The 18,893-nt window shown below is 41.5% G+C and overlaps 1 long non-coding RNA gene across 1 annotated transcript; it reads right to left on the bottom strand.

Annotated features, from left to right (window-relative positions):
- Positions 1–774: 774 nt before the first annotated feature.
- LOC117871543 lies at positions 775–7,159 on the bottom strand. The gene is made up of 5 exons (XR_004644268.1): positions 7,020–7,159; positions 3,741–3,843; positions 2,930–3,098; positions 2,238–2,335; positions 775–2,009 (listed from the first exon to the last, which is right to left on the bottom strand). It is a non-coding gene; the product is annotated as an uncharacterized LOC117871543 (long non-coding RNA).
- Positions 7,160–18,893: the final 11,734 nt, after the last annotated feature.

Genomic DNA, 18,893 nt, shown 5'->3' on the forward strand with positions numbered 1-18,893 from the left:
TGTAACTTTAGCGCCCTCGTGGCCAAGATGGAGTCTGCTCTGCAGGCAGCTCTTGCCAAGAAAAGGCACACACAGGAATGAAGCAGGAAAAATCCCTTCCACCCCAGGGGCACCTGTTCCAAACCCCCCAGAGTGAACACACACACAGGAAAAGTACAATGGATATAAGAAAGGGAGATATTTATTTACAGAGGGATGAGAGGAGAAAAACAACAAGGGGGAAATATAGGGAGAGCAGTAAAACAGGGTTGCATTCAAACCAAGACCCCACGGGCTCAGTGGTAGCACAGTCTGGAAGGGCAGACACTGAGCAATGTGTCTGCACACAGAGTTTAGGAGTCCTGAGCAAAGTTCTAGTCCAGGTGCTCTTGGTCGTTTTCGGCACCAGTGAACTTTCCCCCAACAAACCCCTCTGGTGCCCTCTTCTGCCGCTCTCTGCAAAGCCACACAGAGCGACCACCTCCCCACTTAACTATCTAGCAACTTCCTTCCTTGTTCCCAATGTAGAGTCACAAGCCCCAGTACTCACAGCCCCATGCAGCTCTGGGCAGCCGTGATACTGGGTCCAGCTCCAGCCTGTCCTTCTCGGGCGATTCCTCCCTGACACAGTGCTTCTCCTGGCTCCTGTCCTGGCGTGTCCCTGATAAGCCGCCTTGGCCTTCCCAGGCTTCAGGCAGGTTCTCTGCTGCCTCACTTTCTCTCTCCCTCTCAGCTTCAGAATCACCCCCTTGAGTTTCCCTCCTTTTTTCCTCACTCTCTCCCTCCCCACTAGGAAAAAGATTTAAAGGGGCCATGCTCTCTAAACCCCAAAGGGGTTACACTAAGGGCCTATGAACACATATGAACATTTCTGATTCTAGTAGAAGGCAGTTGTGTGCAAACACACATGTATGCACACTAGTTCAGTACAATACCAAGACCCCTTGCAACCATAGCTACTGCATCTTGATCACATTTATTACATTGTCATCACTTTTGCAATGGAATGGTTTTTACACAACTGACACATGTCTGATGTGTATTTATCGGAAACAGGATTTCTATCCATCTTTCATGCAGTACAAAAATACGTTTATGAAACCACAAAACGTAATGGTGCACACGTCAGTGCTTGCGGTTGACCTACTTTTTCATTTTTGTTATACACTTAGGGGCAGATTTGTAAGTATCTTCTGGATACCAGAAGAAAAAACATCTGAAATGACCAACTCAGATGGTCTACAGCTGTTTTGCATCACCAAAGCAGTACAAAGCACTGGAATTTACGAATAAATCTGGCCCATAATGTACTGGTTTATACATTCATTCCACTGTGAAATCAATAAGCACTTTTTAATTGGTTCCGATTCACACTGAGACTGCTTCCTTCAAATTGCACGAGACAAGCTTGTTTCTGCGTATGTCTATGAATCAATATGTACTTATCTGTAGACTAATGTATGTAACTGCATTGACTATGAACTTTAACACTTTGAACAGGAGATCAAATCTGTAACAGTGTCTCATATTTTGTATTAATTAGTGTTGCTTTAACTAATAGCTTTCGCTATTTTGTCTTTTTTTTTAATTTGAGTCAATGGACATTTTAGTTCTTCTCTTGTTTCAACCTTTGTAATCTGTGGGGAAGAATCTTACTAGCTACTCAAAACATGAAATATTAAAAAGGTCAAAAAACTCGGTGTTATGACTAGAGCAGAGTGAGACATAAATTATGTAAAATGGGACAAACTCTGCTTGCATGTTGATGCAAATGCATTGACTTCAGTGTAGGTGCAGCTAACGTAGCCAGCACCTATGAGCGTTGTAGCCTTCCTCAGCTGTGTACTTTATGATCTTATCAGGAAAAATGACTGTCTTTAACGAACATCAGTATTTGGGCCTCAATTTGCTGTGTTGTCACAAAGATTTCACCTCCAACAGCACAGTGACCCCATTTCAAGTCCTTGGTTCATCATTTTTGGCTGCCGGTTAAGTTCTAACTCAGAGGTAGAGTTCCACCTAAGGATAACCTAAAGAAAGCAAATATGAAAATATATAACGGTTGTAATTTACACTGATTTACACATAAAGAAAACATGAGGGAAGCTCAAATTTAACATCTACTAACCTATGCACAGTGCAAAGGAATAACTGCATTTAAAACAACTCCACCACAGCTTCTTGACCAATCGCTGCCACTTTCCTGGCACACTGGTCAGTATATGTGTAGTTCTATAGGTTAATCCTAATTTACTCACTTTATGGGTAATAAACTCATCAAGGAGGAAATTAGCATGACCCTCTGTCCATCAGGATTTCAGGGTTTGTTTCTAAAGTTTTGGCTCAATCAGATTATCTAAAAAGCAAGAGGAAAACAGACTATTACCATATGTTCAGCACTAACAGCCATTAATTTATGTGTTAAGAATGGAGTAAGATCACTGGCAACATTCATCTTCTGAATTATTCTAGATAGCTTGAGAAAACTGTCAACCCAGTTACCAGCTAATTGAGAATTGTTTGTATATTGGAACCTTGAATTGAATCCATTTATTGAATTGTGTGAAACTAGAGCACTATGCTATCTGGTAATCATTCCACTGAAGGTTCTCTCTCTCTCTCTCTCCTGAACCAGTTTTGGTTTGTATCTTAATCATCAGAATTTGGAGATCCAAATTTACTACTGGTGTAAGCAGGCTGAACTCCATGGGCTTTAATGGAATTGCACCACCAATGCTGGGAATGAAGCTGGATTAAGAGTGTTTTATGGGGCTATAGAACATCCCTTCACTGGTTGAATCCAGAGACTGAATATACATGAAGATTGTAAAGCCCCATAAAATATTGTCCTGTAATAACCTGCTGCTTGGTTCTTCAGCTACTAGTAATATAACTTGTTTGAGTCTATATGTTTCACAAAGACAAACCAGTCACAGTATATTAACTGTACCTATTTCTCCCGTTTGAGTCCAGAAGTGAAGCCATGTCCCCAATGAATGAGACTCATCACAACTTTCTCTGCTGCAGTATGCCGTATTGGACATAAAGAGCTATCTTTTTTGCCAACCCAGAGTGCAGCATCATGTATTCATAAGATGGGAAGAATTCTGGAGCAAAGCCTAGGTAGGAGAGGCAGATTAGCTTGAGACACCAGAATATATTGACATTTTATAAATTATTCTATCTTTAATATAAAAATATTCTAGGATTTTTTAACACTTCTAAAATATCTTTCCCAAAAACATATATTTTAAGAAGTTCCTTATACCAGAAGCAGGGCCGGCTCTGGCTTTTTGGCCACCCTAAGCAAAAAAAAAAACCTGTGGCGCGGTCGGAGCCAGGGTGCAGGGGGACTCCCTGTGCTGCAGATGTGCCCTGGCTAGCGGGGGGAGGGGAAGGGAGCGGGGAGAGAGAGAGAAGGAGTGTGGCCAGGGCTTCAGTGGGGTGCTTCCACACGGCCCCTCCCGCCGTGCCCCCTGCCGGGAGGGCTCCGCATCACTCCGGTCGGCTGGGAGGGAAGGACGTGGGCTGCCCTGCCTGGCTTGCTGCAGGGCGCTCCCATTCTCCACGCCGCTGGCCCCTACAGGGTGGCCAGAGCAGAACAACAATAACAACAAAAAGCGGCCGTGCTGCCCTAGGACTGGGCGGAATGCCGCCTCCTACAAGCTGCCACCCCAAGCACCAGCTCACTTGGCTGGTGCCTGGAGCCAGCCCTGACCATAAGCGTATTTATGGGGGAGGGAGGAAAGTGTCTCACTTACCTATTATAGTCTGAATGAATGCTGAATTGTTTTCCCCATTAGAATGATCATCAATGTAAGAGTTGTCATTGAGAACATTGGATTTTTTCTAGAAGCTAGGATTCTGGATAGAGAAAACTGATCTTAAAAGGAAAACTCTTATTTACTTTCAAATATTTATCATTCTCAGTTATGGGATGAGAAACATAGGGGACAAGTACGTACCCATAGATTAGGGTTTTGTAAAGGTTACCCAGTTGTGAAATCTGAATTGAACTTCACATACAAATAGATAAGACTTGCAAATGTTGTGGGCTCAGTAAATGAGGCTCAGTGAAAATTGGACCCTTACTGTTGATTGAATATCCTCTTTGCAGAGACATCATTATTTAATACTTGTATTTCATGTCATAGATGTGCATGGCACTTTAAGTTGAAACTAAAGACATGAGGTGAAATCCTGGCCCATTGGAGTCAATGGGAATTTTGCCACTGACTTTAGTAGAGCCAGAATTTCAGCTGACCCATGAAGTTTACAATCTAGGGGCACAAACCCACAAAGATACTCCCATTGACCTCAGTGGGATCATTCAGAGTAGTAATTGCTATGTTGCTAATGTTTACAATATTGATCCCTACATTAAATACAACAAAGCATGATGCAGAGAACAGTTATGGTGAAGGAACGAGAGAGGACAGAGATGAGATAGCTTGAGTTTACGGAGTTATGGATCAAATTAGGACTTTTTTGAGGGCACGAGGGTTTGATTCTGTAACAGCTCAGATGTGTAGTCTCCCCTTTCAAGCCTCTGTTTTATTCATCCTGTCTCTTCTCATCCAGCTGATTGTTTTGTGATGAGAAATCACAAAAGAGCTGGCCAGGAAATGGACTTCCATGAAAAAAAAATTTTTTTCCTATAAAAACCTTTGTCCTGAATCAGGCTGAAAATCCAAAATCTTTGAAAAGAAGAATTGTGGACTTCCAGTTTCAGAAATACCAACCTCAACAATATCTCTGAAACAAAATATGCTCCCATATTTCCTAGGCTTCCTGGCTTCCTGGCTTCCTGCTCCTGGACAGCCTGCCTTGTGTGCTGCTGAGGAGCAGGGAGACTGGCAGCCCTAGGAAATTAGATGCAGGGTTCCCACGGCTTCCCGTTCCTTGACAGCCCACCAGGCAGGCTGCTAGGAGCCTGCAAGCCCTGAGTGCGTGGAAAACTTTTCTTCAGAATATTTCCAGCCAATTCTACTTCCATAGCTCTCTCCTTCACTTCATTTCCATGAAATCGGCCATGCAGTGTGATATCTAATCTAATCTTATCTGTATATTCATTATGGCTCCAACTTTAGCTTCAAATCCTAACTTCTCTCTCCAATTAGTTTTGAAACCTCTTTGCTGTAGTGTGTATATATAATCCCTGCAAATGCTTAGTTATTCCAGTTTGTGCAGTGCCCCTTGATCTGAGTGCTTTGCTTTTTGATACCTGTCTCTTGGGAGGAAGGAAGAGCGAGCACCTCCTTATCAGAAATATTTTGAGGTAGGCTTTCTAGTAATTGCACTGACAGTTTGCTCTTCCTGAAAAATCCTTTGGGGAGTACATCATTAGCTCATGTTAAATAGCACCATGGTGCTCTTCAGACCCAGTACTGGTTGGTGACAGCTTTGTATTAAATAATATGAAAGACCAAGTGAAAACCAAAATACAACTTCCATAGAATCATAGCTGCAAGTTTAGAGATAGAAAAGATGTGTCAGGTCACCTCATCCAGCTATTGCAGGGCTGTTTCCTAATCGTACTGCAATGCTTCCCCTTCACCGCTAGCTTTATATAAGTGGGGCTGGAGAGATGATATAAGAGAATGTAGACGCTAAGTGTTTTGCTGTGTTTCCTGTAGCCAGCTCTAAGGGAGACATCTGCTTTTGTAGTAGATCTCCGCATCCCAGAGATTTAGCCCTAATGATCCATCTGTTTGTGACTTCCAGGTTTGATTACTGCGTCTCATCATTTATAACACAAGCATCATCACACCCTGAAATGGCTCCAACTGGTAGAAATGCAGAAGTTTGTCTATTTTGGCAACACAGCAACCTCTGCACTGTTAAAGGTCTCTGTGCTAATATTCTCAGTGCTAAGTAGCATTGACCTGAACTACCTGAAAGATCGCCTCTCTGCCTTCATGACCATTCCGTTCCTCCACAGCTATGTACCTATAGAACTATTGCATGTATCAGCCAATAGCATGAGGTTGAGTGCCAAAAACAGAATATTCACAGGAACTGCCCATATGGTAGGGTAATAGCCATGGATTTCAGTGTTCAGAAATGAATTCAAAGCCCATCGCTTGACTCAATGTTCTCACAATAGCTTTCCACATACATAGTTACCTTCACACACACTCTCAAACTATTACCCATTCAAGTTTTATTCCTACAACTGGGGAAGGGAGAATTTGTACATTGTTATTGTTACTACCTGGGAGTACTGTGGTGACAAGTGTCTTAGACCTAAGGAATTGTGGTTTCTGCCCTTCATTCAGATACAACAGAGTTTCCATTGGTGTCAGAGTTGCAGGATGGTGCTGAACTTGATCCACATGGGAATATAGAATAAAGATGTACCAAGCAAGTGTTACTGCTACAATCTGAAAGTAACAGAAGAGGCTAGATTTAGGGAAAACCAAGAAATGAAAGAGAGACGGCTGAGACAGATGGAGGACGTCCTATAGTAGGTGAACAGAGAAGATCTGATGCCAGCTAATGGGCTTGGAGAGCTTGGCTTATGCTTTTTGGTACATATTTTGCAATCTGAACTTTGTATAAATGTAATGTAAACAGAATCCATTTGATCATTTCTAGTGTCTCAAACTTTTTCTTCCAGAACTGTAACTTTTTTTATCTAAGCCATCCAAGTATGAAATACCTGCTGACCTAAACAGGTACCAGTGGCTTGGCCGGAAGGATAAATATTCACAGTGGTTTCAGTCACATGTTCCATCTGTAGCATATAAAATAGTGCAACTTTATTGAATTCAAATCTGTCCTGACATTGGACTCTTGTTTCTAAATAATATTGCATCATATGCTTTTAGACATTATCTATTGTTCATTGGACCAATTCTCTGTGAGATGCAGGAGGTTTAAGACTTTACTGAACTCTTACCAAAGGAATTTCAGCATATCTGTTTGTTTGGACAACATTTTAAATTCTGGTCTCCTTTATTTTGATGGAATAGTCTTGCACTGTTGGCATTATCATTTAATAAAATATATAAGTTATATTCAAAGAAAAATGATCTCACCTTGTTTATTCAGATGCTTCCATATAATCTCCAGTTCTTTGGGTACTGAACTGAGAGTCAAGAGATGTAGATTGAATTCCTGGCTCCGCCACTGAGCTGATGTTTGACCTTGGGCAGGTCATGCTGTGTGGCTAAATTTCACCATCTGTGAAATAAAGATGATGTTTACCTGCCATTGTAAAGTATTTGGCCATCTTTATTAGGCAATTGAGTTCCAAAGAACTGAAGTATGGAAGGGTTACTACTTCTCTTGGGACTTTATTGCACAGTCGAATCATACTTAGTCTTAAAAATTTCTACTGATATTTGCCTAAATTTTGTTTTGCTCAATATCATCCCATTCCATTACTCCCTAGTTATATTCCCATGTATCTTCCTATATAATTCTATAAACTTTATCCTGGCTCTTTGTTCATCACCTGCCAGATAACTTCTTCTCTCACTGGGTTTGTAAATCCTTTTGACAAAAGATAACATTTTCAAAAGTACCTAAATTACTTGGAAGCCTAAAATGCATTTTCAAATGTGCCAGTCACTTACACTGTTAGTGCCATGGGCTCCCATCTCTGATACACAAGTTGTACAATAGTATAATTCTCTTGAGTTTAGTGGATCAACTCCTGATTTGAAATGGTATTAGTTAGAGGAAAATTGGGCCTACAGTGCCATGTTAACAATTATCGATAATCAGAATTTTCATCCTACAGAAAATTCTGATATTTTGACATTTGTGTTTTTTTCCCAAATGAGACAAAAAGTTGAAATATATATTTAAAAAAAATCTGTAAAGAAAAGTTCCAAAAATTTAATTTGTTAGAAAAATGTCAAAATAAAACATTTCCAAAACAATTTTTTTAACATTCTTGACATATTTTAACAACCTGTTTCATATTGGTCAATTTGACATTAATATGGGCTTCCCCTGACCTCCCACAGTGCCTCGTGGGAACTGTAGCTTGGGTTCCTCAGGCCCCCATTCTCCTCTTTAGGCCAGACTAATTGTCCAGACCACTATATGTTCCATGATGCACCACACTCACAGGATGTCCATGATATATCATGGCATTCAACTAGAGGAGACTCCATGGTAGGTTCTGGGGCCTTCACTCATGGGGGAGAATAGGGGCATGAGTTACCTGAACTACAACTCTTATGAAGCATCACAACAACTCAGACAGACACAGATTAATGTCAAACTGACCCAAACCAAAATATTTCAATATGCTTTGACAAACTGAAATGTTTCAATTCAAGACAACCCAACCCAAAAATTAAATACTTGATTTGGATTTTCCCAACAGAAAATTTAGACATATTAGCAAAAACAAAATTTACCCTCAGAAAATGTTGATTTTGGGGAATCAACATTTTCTGTAACAATAACATTTTGATGGAAAATTCTCAACCAGTTCTAATAATTTGCATATATCAACAAGCTATCACTTCCTCTTTCAAAGTTCCTCTGTAATTGTTTTCCATTCTGTCAGACATTTACATTAGTTTGGTATTTCTGTCCTTCTAGATATGACTGTATCCTTTACAATCACTTCTGTTATCAGGTAGATTTCATGCAAACTACAGTACTGTGTGCCTTGTTGTATTCTATTTTCTGTAGTTAGACCTTTTGTGGTTTTGTATTTATAGCACACATACTCTGAATAACATCGGACCTTCTATTTTTGGTAGCCCACAATGTATTTTTTTTTAATTGTTGAGATATTACGGATCTTTCTCTTGCCTCTGTGTGTAAAGCAATCTTTTCATATCTGATATTCCGATTAACTCCTCTTGGATTTCCTATATACTGAATAAGGTATTTTGCTGAACCTCTTAGGAAGTGGAATAGAGAAGCCAAAGTACAAGAGGGGAAAGATGGGCATGGGGAGGTAAAAGTGGCTTGAAGCTGGAGTGGCCTAGTGGCAAAATCACCGCCACTGTTAGGGGCTACTCTGACTTAGGCAGTCATGGGGTGAGTGCCAGAAGGGCTGCTGTGCAGCACAGAATAGGTGGGAGGCTCTGTGTTCCCAGAAGCCTTTACACTGGAACTGAGAGGTAGCATAGGGGCATATTCACCATCCCAGCACTGCTTCGGCACCAGGAAAATTCCTCCAGGTGCTATTATGTATTCCCTTTACAGGTCCTATATGCTCTCAGAGGAGTGAAAACAAGGGCCACAGTGGAGACCAGGATCTGCCCACTGACTTTCAATGTTCTCTGACTGTGGGAAATATTTCACTGAGTTGTCTCCCATTATTAAAGAGAAGATTTACTGAAACTGGAGCTCATACTTCATGTCTATATTGGGGAAGGCAAGTTCTGTAAAATTGTCAATATGGCCTAGCATTTACTTTCTCTTTTGAATGGTTCCTTTATTTATTCTCATCTCTGTTTTCAAATTAAACAAATGGTGCTCAAGGTCTGTCTGATATAAGGAAGGGGAATTTGATGTAGAATGGAAATCCCCAAATAAGTGCCTTTTTTAATTATTTTATTTGCTAGGATTTAATGTCACTAAAAAATTATGATGTGGACACACAAAACTGAAGTGCCCATTCCAAAGTATTCGGCAGTGCGGCATTGTTTGTGTGGAATTAAGAAGTGAGCATCTGGCCAAACTGTATCTGTCTAATGTTAATATGGTTTTATTCTGAATATACTGTCTGATGACTTAATCATTTTTAATATATTGTTTATGCCTAATGAACTCTATTATCTTCTCTTGCCTTGCTCTGTATCTGTTATGCTGTGTGGACTTTCCGCTTGATAGAATTTTAATAGGGTTGTGCCTGCTACTGATTTTCAGAGGCTAAATGTGTTGTATTATTTTTTGACCTCTGATTTTGTTGTCTGGCTGGCGACATGTATACAATTTTCAAGAGAGGGGGAAAAAAACCTTTCAGACAAAATAACTTCTACAAGCAATGCTGCACATTAACGCTAGTAGTAGAGGTTAGCAGAACTGTATGTAGCTTGTGTTGGGATTTACAGACCCCATACAAAGACTTGTCTACCTTTACAGCATTGCAGCAGCACAGCTGCGTCAGTGCCACTGTAGTGCTTAGTGAAGACTCTACCTACACTAAAGGGACAGCTTCTCCCGTCAGTGTAGGTCTTCCACCTCCCCGAGAGGTGGGAGCTAAGTCGATGGGAGAAGCCCTCCTGTCGTCATAGCGCTGTCTACACGGGGAGTTCAGTCAGTATACCTGTCCTGAGCAACATACTTATAGTGATGTATGTTTATAGAGTAGACCTGGGCTAAGGGAGTGGAGGAGCAATATTGGACCAATGGGGGCCCTGCTCCTCAGCAGCTGCGGAGCAAATTTCAAATGGAGGAGTCCCGGTGTCTGGCACTCTCAGTTGTGGGTCACATATCAATCTTAGGTCAGACTGTCAGAAAACAGGGCAGACACCCCAAACTGGAGTTTTATAATTATATAATTAGATTCCACCAAGCCAGTAACAAATGTATGCTCTGGATTACTATTAGTCTCACCATGGAGCCACTCAGTCCCCTAAAGCTCTCCAGCACATCTTGCCACTTAAACAAGCTGGACTTCTGTGATGAAAGATTATTAAAACCAAAAATCACCTCACATTAGGTTACTCCCAGCCCCAAAGGGCCAGTCACTTACCCCAGGTCAATGGATGCTCTGGATCTCACACCAAAAATAATTCTGGTAGCCAATCCTTTAGTAAACTAACTAAAGATTTATTAGCTAAGAAACAGAAATGAGTTATTAAGAGGTTAAATCAAGTAAAGTACATAACAGATGAAGCAGAGTTTGTAAGTCCAAATGATAGCAGTGATGTGGTATCTGCTAGTTTCCCATGGATCTCTCAGGGTTGCCCAAAATGGCTTTGGAGATCCCTGTCTTTTATCTGGAATGCCCCCTGACAACATCCAAATAGATCAGAGATTCAGAATCGCTCCGAGGGTTCCTTCTTATAGCTGAAAACAGTCTGTCAAGCATTTCCATCACAGCATAGGTTCATAGATTTCCCATTGTTGAGCACACAATGACCCACACTTTGAGGTCAACATGTTCCTTCATTTATATTCCAAAGGCTCCAGTCTCCAGTGGGTAACCATAATTTAACCACAATATGATAAATAGAAACAATTCTTCATTAGTTTTCATGCAGCTTTACACATCAAGTAAATTCACATTTAAATACTAATGCACATTTCAATCTAAGGCTAATTAAGTACAGGAAAACAATACTGTCAGCATCTCTCTTGATTTCTATCAGCAGAAGTGAATTGGCCTGAATACATATTGACACACTCAACCCTTCTTTGATATTCAAACACAAGTGAATTGCCCTGTTGCTCTGATCTGAGGTGGTCTGTCTGCATCACAGAGCTGGTAACCTGTTTAGAAAGCATTACAGGAAGATCTGCTCGAAAGAGGACTTGACAGTTAAGTAGAGAGAGGGAGGCTGAGGCTTGGGTTTCTTGATGACCGGGCTGCTGAGGGTCGAGGTAGTAGCTAGGAAAACCAGAGTGCTGGCTGGCTCAGGGAAAGGCAGACCCAGTTTGGAGTGGGGGTGGCACTGGGGGAAGGGGTGCCTGGTCTGAAGACTGAGCTGCTCCACAGGACTAGGAAGGAGAACAAACAGAGATGGAAGATTTAATGAATGATACTGAAGCTAGTTTAGAAAATGTTGAAGGGGATGGCAGGGAGAAGACTTGGTTAAAGGTTAGAAAAAAGAAAAAGGTGGATCTGTCTGATCCAGAAGAAGGAGCAGCAAGGAATGAACAGTGGACAAAACTTCATAATTGTGAAATCACTGCTAGCAGATGTGAAGAGAGGGGATATTAATCCCCTGAGAGTAGCAGCATGGATTCAGAAATGGGATGGCGATATAGTAAGAGCTGAGAAACTACAGGTGGTGATTTGTTAGTGGAATGTAAAAACAAAGAACAAGTGGGGAAACTACGTAAGGTTAAGGGTCTAGGAAAACTGAAAGTAAGCTGTCAGCTGCTCAAATTTCTGATGCAAACCAGAAGGGTAGTTTATGCTACTCTGATTGAAATGATTAAAGATGCAATAATAGAAGGTATAGGTAATGATAAGGTGATTTGTGCTAAGTGGTTAATCAGCAGGAGAGGCGGTGAAGCAAACTCTCAACAGCTGTCCTAGTCACATATCAAAGGGTCTCTGTAAGAAAGAATGACAATAGGGTACCAGATTTCTAGATTAATCCATATAGCCTTCCTCTTTTGAGATGCTACAGTTGCCAAGGATGGTTAAGAAAGCAGTAGGAATACAATTCAGAACACTAATAAGACCATTTATTGAGTATGGGTGTCAGGCTTTTAGTTTGGCATCAATACTGAATTTAAGAAAGCTCAACTCAGTCCAAGTTCAGGTGTTGTGAATTGCTTGTGGTACCTTCAACACAATACCTCTGTGTGTACTGCGGATAGCTGTGGGTGAAATGCCTATTACTTTAAGAATGACACTTTTAGACTTAACCTTTTAGGCAAAAGTAATTGGAAACTGTGAAAAAGGAAACACTAAATTAATATATGATCAATGCTGGGAATTAGGCTGTCAATGTGTAGGACAAAAACTCAAAATGACTCAGGTGAGTAGGGTTAAAATTTGGACAAAGGATCTTAGTGAAAAGAAAGACCTAAAAGAGATTAAAATCTATAGCTTTGGGGAAATCCATTATAATTGGAAAATTTTACATCCTGAGCTAGATATGAAATTGTATATTGAAATGAAAAGAGGAAAAGGAGTGTTAAATGTGCAAGATATAGCAAATAAATACTTTTGTGATAAATGGGGATGCTACTGCCTAATGTATACTGATGGCTCCAGAGAGGGTAATAACAGGAAGAGTGGGAACAGTATTCTGTGTTCCTTTTCTCAGAATCAAGACAATGGTATGGCTATCAAAATTTGTAGCCGTTTTGATGGCTGAACTGGCAAGGATAATGCTGGCATTAAATTGGGTCATAGATGTGCACCCAGCTGCTGTGGTCATCCTCTCTGATTCCTTATCAGGATTACTGGTGAACAGAAGCGGCACTTCAGATAGCAGAAATTATATACTTAATGAAATATTGCTGTTAACAGAATTGATGCAGTTGGATGTAATCATAGTAATAGCATAGATCCCAGCACATGTAGAGGTTGTGGGTAATGAGACGGCAGACAAAGTAGTAAAAGATGCTGTCAAACACGAGCAAATTGATTTAGAAATTCCTTTAAATAAACTGGAATTTTAAAATCTAATTAAAAATGAATTCAGAAAGGAATGGCAGGATATATGGGCAAAAGAAACAAAGGGAAAATATTCTGGGAAATATTCCCAAGAGTAGAAAATGCTGATATACTCCAAGGCCCTAACAGAGTGAAGTGAATCTATTTAGAATTTTAACTGGCCATAGTGGCTTAAATAGTAATTTGTTTCTAAGAAACAGACATAAAGATGGATTATGTGGGATGTGCAAGGTCCAAGAAACAGTTGATCAAAAGGAGGTATTCATATGAAAACTTAGAGGCTTTAAAGTATCAACATTTTAACTGCAAAACCTATTACAGGCAGTCAAGCAAATTGGCCCCTATATAAAAAAGCAATATTGAAATTCTTTAAGAATACTTGGAAAAGTAAAGGACTTTAATTCTTTAATTATTTATGGTGTCCAGTGCTCGGTTGGTCATAGACTCAACAAGTGAGTTTGCTTCTCCATGAAATAAAAGAAGTAGATGGAGAGTGAAGAAGAGGCTGTCGAGAGGGAGGAAGCTGGTTTTCAGCTTCTGGGGACAAACTGATCCACAGGAGAGGGTCCGGACCGTGGGTAATACTCAACTAGGAAGATAGAGGCCTGCCCCTTTTCATCTCCCGCACTCTCTGCTCAGGGAGAATTACTGGACACTAGAAAGAGAGCTGGGGCATTCTCAGTTGACTGACTGAGCTACTGGCACTGATTGGGAACTCCTGCTGGGGAGAAAGCAGGCTGTTACTACACCCCAAATTGAAGAGAGAGTGGGGAGGTAGTAAGCAACCCAGGGAATGCTGGTCAGATGCACCAGAAAGAGGTGACCAAGACATTATCCCCTTTGGGCCCTGGGCTGGACCCAATGGAGAGGGAGGACCTAGGTCCCCCTACCTTCCCACCTTCCCTGGGTGAGAGAACTCCAAGGGTACTGGGGAATTGATAGGCCATAGCCTGCCCACTAGACATGCTGGTTGTGACACTGCACCCATATTCTTCATAATGATGTTATTATGATATTTTATGCAAGATGGGTCATGTGAGATGTCATTGAAAAGGTTATGATTGGCTGAATATGATTATCCTATTTGTACGTGGTTGTGGGCAGACGGGATCGAACCTGGGGCTACTGGACTAAATGCATGAGCCTCTAGCCACATGCCTGTTAACTCAGGATGTAGCGGACTCATTAATCTCTAAGTGGTCTTGGTGCCACTTCATGGGATAGAGCACCACACACAGGATGTGTGTGGTTGCATATGAATGTATCATTTTTGTATCTGAAGTTATGAATATTGACTATGTATCTATTTCACACGTAGCTATTCCTGGGCAATGCCCACTAGGCAAATTATTCTGTCTAGATGGCTGGCTTGGAAGGGCCCATTCAGGTTAATGAGCAATTAGGAAGAAACAATAGCCTTAGGAGAAGCTTCTCTCCCACCTGGTGAGCCTTCCTGTAAATGCTCCAAACAACCCATGGGGGATGGCTGCTATGATTCTACAGGGACATGTGACCAGGTCAACCTGGTGCTGGACTCTATCTTGTGATGTCAGTATTTTTCCATTAACTGGTGTGGGAGCCAAGCTTTGAAACAAAGGGTTCCAGCCATATGCAAAAGCTATATAAGGCAGAGGAGTGACATCATCTTGGCTCTTCACTGACTCCTCACCCAAGAAGACTCCTGGAAATACCTGAGGAACAAAGACTGAACTGGAGGAAGTGCTGGACCCAGGCTAAAGGGATTTTTAGCTTATGAATGGAACACCTGGGGATTCCAAGCTGTAAAGTAAGTGCAGCTTCCCCTTAGGCATCTGCACCCTGCTTGTATCATCACTTAGGGTGAGAATCTGCTCTTCATATCCAATCTATTTAGTATATTAAGCTTACTTTGCTATTTTGTTTATTTGCTAGTTAATCTGCTTTGATCTTTTTGCTATCCCTTATAATCACTTAAAATCTATCTTTTGTAGTTAATAAATTTGTGTGAAAGTTACTAGTGACCCCCCCCCTTAACAGCTAGCAGCCTTTATGTCAGCCAGCGGCCATTAGGGGGAAGCAAATACCTCTGCCTTGAGGCAGAGGGAACAAGCCCCAAGCTGGTTTTCACTGACCAAATAGCAAAAGCCCGGGTCTGACAACCACCAATCAAGTGTTAACACGGCAAGGGCCTTTTTCTGAATGTGTATAAAAAATCTGTAAAATGTGTGTAAAACAGAGTTTTTGTACCAAGGTGCAAAGCTCTCCTTTCTTCTGCAGAATAAAGCAACTCTTCCTTATCCCTGTCTGGCTGTTATTGGCTCTCAGCTAGATGGACCCGATATTTCGGTGACAGTTTCTGGTGACTCCGCCGGGACTCTCCTAGCTCGGACATTGGACTCCGGACGGCTGCGGCGAACTGGTAACAGCGCCAACAGGGTGTTTTGCCCCTTTTCTCTGCTTCACCGTGGTCCCTGGGGTTCGTGTTCCGATAAGGTGAGTCCTAATAGGATAAGGAGACACTATCTGGTTCTGGTTCTGGTCTGGTTCTGGTCTGGTTAACCGGTTAATGAATTTCTGTCTTATACATTTGGGCGTTAGGTATGTGAACGGAACTGAGCCTCTCATTTGTAATTCCTCAGAGTGGAAGCCATCGCGTGCGATGAAGCTCTGAGGTCTAGTTGGGATCCTTCTGTTCCATCCCCTGTAGCGGTCAGTATTAGTAGAAATTCCTGTAATAGGATCCTATTAGGCCATAATTCCCTCTGTTCTCTGTGTAATTCTCTGTTAGAGTGTCAGCAGGCAAATGGGTGGGTCTCTGGTAAAACCCTCTAAGGATAGCCCTTTGGATTATATGTTAAGTAAATGGCCTTTACCCGGTGTTCAAAAAAGAAATAGTTACACCTTGTGTAAAAATTGATGTGGCTAGTGTTGTAAAAATTGAATTGTGGAGAGGATGTGCATTTTCCCCAGAACATGTGCAGTGTATATTGTAGTAGAGGTAAAAGAAATGCAAACCTACCAATATAGGTTGTGTTGTCTTTTTCAGATCACTGTGTGTTTGAAAGCAGAAGTTAGAAGTAAAAGGCAATCAAAAGTCTGGGAAAGTTAATTGTGTCCCTTTTTAAGTAAAAAACGTTAAGCTGTGGATAGCTTTGGATCTGGAAGCAAGCCAGAAAGCATCTGTATTAATGCAATTTTCTAACTAATAAGGTAGAAGCCACTGAAACCTGGGCTGCCTATGAAACAAATACAAGGAAATATGGGGTAATTCCTCTGTTTTGCCTAAAATCAACAAGAGTATGTGTATATAAAGAAAATATTTTAAGCAATGACTGACTTCCCAGAAGTGATAGACCTCTGTTCTTTTGTCTTTCAGATCATCAGATAAAACGGATGCCAGCTGAATAGCATTCAACGTACCATGCATTTACTGGCACAATAGATGTTATTTTTGTGTTCTATGGCCAAAATTGTGGTTAAAATTTGCATACCAACAATCTTTGGAAGCAAGGACATGGAAGGTTAACCCACTCCCCATATTGTCCATGGGATCCTTCTGGCTACCTCAGATTTCTAGCCAGAGGGCTGGGGAGGGAGGAAAGCTATTGGACACCAGAGGTTGTATCGAGTGGACTCCTCAAAAGTGTGTGTGCTTGTCTTGGTTTGTTGCTCCAAAGCTCTGTAATAAAGTTATTTTACTGGAAGGGTGTACATGGCATACATTAAGTAATAAGTCTAATGTACTGCATAATGGCAATGTGTATGTGTTCATTGTTGGAAAAAGGTGTATGAGTGAAGAGTGGAAGTTTCCTTTGTAGGTTAAAAGAACCCAAGAAGGAAAGAAGAAAAAAGAACAGAATGAGTTAACTGGAAAAAAATAGCTAGCAAGCTCAGTCCAAAGATAAGATGCTGGCCCCATCCAAGGACACTGCCCACAGCTAAGACTTGGCTGACAGCCAAGAAAAGGGGGGCCTGAATGTGCCCAAGCAACTATGAAATTTGCAAAACACTGCCAGGCATTAATGAAATGTGTTAGGTTTCTTTTCTCACAGATAAAAGAAGTGCTACCCAAAGACCCTAGCAGTCCTGCCATTCATTGAAACCAGGAGACTGAGTCTACGTAAAGTCCATCAACGAAAGACTGCTTTGGCTCCAGGCTGGAAAGGCCCTTTCCAAGTCCTGTTAACCACCAACACCGCTGTGAAGTGCCAAGGACTGCCTACCTGGACCCATGCTTCTCACTGTAAAAAGACCCCTCCACCTCGGGAGGACTTCCGACTGATAAGCCTATTTCTTCTTCAAGCTCTGCTGTGCCTTCTGGACAGCAGGAAAAAGGAAAAAAAGACAAGGTGAAGTGCTAGTAACCTCTCCCTTGTCCACTGACAGACCTACTGTGCCTTTGAATTTAAAAAAAAAATATGCAAAACCATTACAGGGTAATGTGCTAGTAACCTCTCCCCTGTATAATGCTGAACCATGACTGTTTCAGGAAAAGAGAAGAAGGAACATTTGCTCCATTGAAACCACCAAAGTCCAGGGATTCCTGCCTACAAAAAACATTAAGAACTGACCCTGGTAAAAAAACAAAGAATTATACACTGGCAGGAAGAAACTTGTGGAATCCATGCTTGGGAATGTGATATAGTACTACACCAAAGAGAAATGTATTAAAATATCAATAAACTGTAATTAACACTACACTATGGACTGTTAAATTTTCATTACCCTTATCCAGTTTCCAGATCACCTCTACATACCCAAATTTCTCCCGGGGGGCTGCCATTAGATTAGCACAACAGAGGGCTTGGGTTATTTCCTCTAGAAAGAAGAGAGACTTGACCAGATCCCTATGGGATGGGGCCAATAGTGCAGCAGCAGTTTAAAATATTTTTAGAAGCCAAAAACATAATAAAAAGTTGGGGCAATTAAAAAAAGGCCACTAGCCTTATTTTTGGGGCACATGTTATCTCCACCCTTAGTTCTATGACCCAGAAGTTGCTGACAGAAATAGTATTAAATATCACTAAGGCTGGGAAGGCATTGCAGTGGGATCTAGCATGTTCAGGCTTGGCCCACTGCCCTTACAAACACATCATGAGTACTATCTGATCTGTGCCCATGAAGACATACTTGGAAACTTTCTGGGTGGAAGTGTAAACGTTCTCAATGCTCCTTCCAAGCATATAGACCAATAAGGGGGGTGTGGGCTCCCACATACCGAATCCCGCCAGGTCCATGGAAAGGATGCATGTGGAATTAGGTAATTCACCGAGACATCTAAAAAATTAAACTACCGCCGATGCCCTGGTGGACTTGGCAACCACACAAAAAAAACTAAGGCAGATGGTTCTCCAGAACCGCTTGGCTCTAAATATCTTTCCCTCCAGCTTAATCGCAAATTGCGTAACGGGCCTGACAATTTTTAAGCTTGTCAGGCCCGAAGGGGGGACTGTGAAAGTTACTAGTGACCCCGCCCCTCCCTTAACAGCTAGCAGCCTTTATGTCAGCCAGCGGCCATTGGGGGAAGCAAATACCTCACTACACAGTAGCCTGAACTTTTAAACTGTCTTCTCTCCTCTGCCTTGAGGCAGAGGGAACAAGCCCCAAGCCGGTTTTCACTGACCAAATAGCAAAAACACGGGTCTAACAACCACCAATC

The sequence above is a fragment of the Trachemys scripta genome, chromosome 2 (genome assembly GCF_013100865.1).
Source record: "Trachemys scripta elegans isolate TJP31775 chromosome 2, CAS_Tse_1.0, whole genome shotgun sequence".
NCBI classification, from domain to species: domain Eukaryota; kingdom Metazoa; phylum Chordata; order Testudines; family Emydidae; genus Trachemys; species Trachemys scripta.